This window comes from Mus pahari, chromosome 16 (genome assembly GCF_900095145.1).
Source record: "Mus pahari chromosome 16, PAHARI_EIJ_v1.1, whole genome shotgun sequence".
Lineage (NCBI taxonomy): Eukaryota > Metazoa > Chordata > Mammalia > Rodentia > Muridae > Mus > Mus pahari.
The window spans coordinates 16,182,139-16,183,267 of record NC_034605.1 but is presented as its reverse complement, the minus strand read 5'-3'; positions in this window follow the sequence as shown (position 1 = coordinate 16,183,267).

Genomic DNA, 1,129 nt, shown 5'->3' with positions numbered 1-1,129 from the left:
CTCTCTCTCTCTCTCTCTCTCTCTCTCTCTCTCTCTCTCTCTCTCTCTCTCCACCCCCCTCCCCCTGGAAATACCTGCTCATATTTTCCACTAACCAGCATCCTGTGCTGATGCACAGATGCTCCGCCTCAGAGGACCTGACTGTTCTCCGCCCCACCTCATGTATCTTCATTGAGAAACAAAGACCGAAGAACAATCCAAATAAGCATTCAGACTAACCAGGAACTCTGGAAAGGAATTCATCACGGATACTCTACCATACCACCCATCGACAGCTTCCCCTGAAGGGTCATGGAGTCTCCACAAGCTGCCAGACCTGTGCAGCCAAGCACGGCAGTCACACTCACCCAGGCTCTTTATTTTGCCATCCCAGAAGGAAGTGTCTGAGGGTCATAGAGCACTGTAGCACTTAACAGGTTACCATGGACACCAGTTGCAAAGGGAAATAGTGCCTTACTATAAGTGGGTTGAGCTATGCAGAAGATAATGTGCATGACAAACACCTTTATTTTCTTTACATCAACCTTGTTTTCTTAGATAAAATGGTTTTATGATTTTGGTTTCTTTTTTTCCCCCTTTATTCTTTTCTTTGGTGGAGGAGGGTAAGAAAAGCTACCTGCGCTATTTTCAAAAGAAGGGTGGTGTGTCTCAGGACAGAAGGAGGCTCTCGTCATCCAGCTACGTCACATTTACCCTCCCCACTTTGGTAAAGACTCTGATGCAACATGGCAACTTATGAAATCTTTGTATGAAAAAAAAAAAAGACTGCAAAAATACAACTTTCAAAAGAAATAATTCATTGCATGTTTATTATGCAAGTTTAAATGAACAAAGAAAGCCTTCAGAAACAAGTTGATCCACACAGGAGAACTTTCGTGATAATTACATCTGCAGTAACAAAGCTGTGGGCTTACTCATATTTCTGGAGTCAGTGTCATCCACCGACAGTTGGAACCATTGCCAACGTGACAGTAGTCTTGGGTTTTCCTCTTTCTTTTGGCCACCTGTGATCAGTCATTGGTTAAGGACACCTTGACAGGCCATCTTTTGATATCCAAGCTGAAGCAATATCCATCCAGAGATTTCATTGGTTGTGTCACAAGACATGGGTGACCATGTACATCGATTC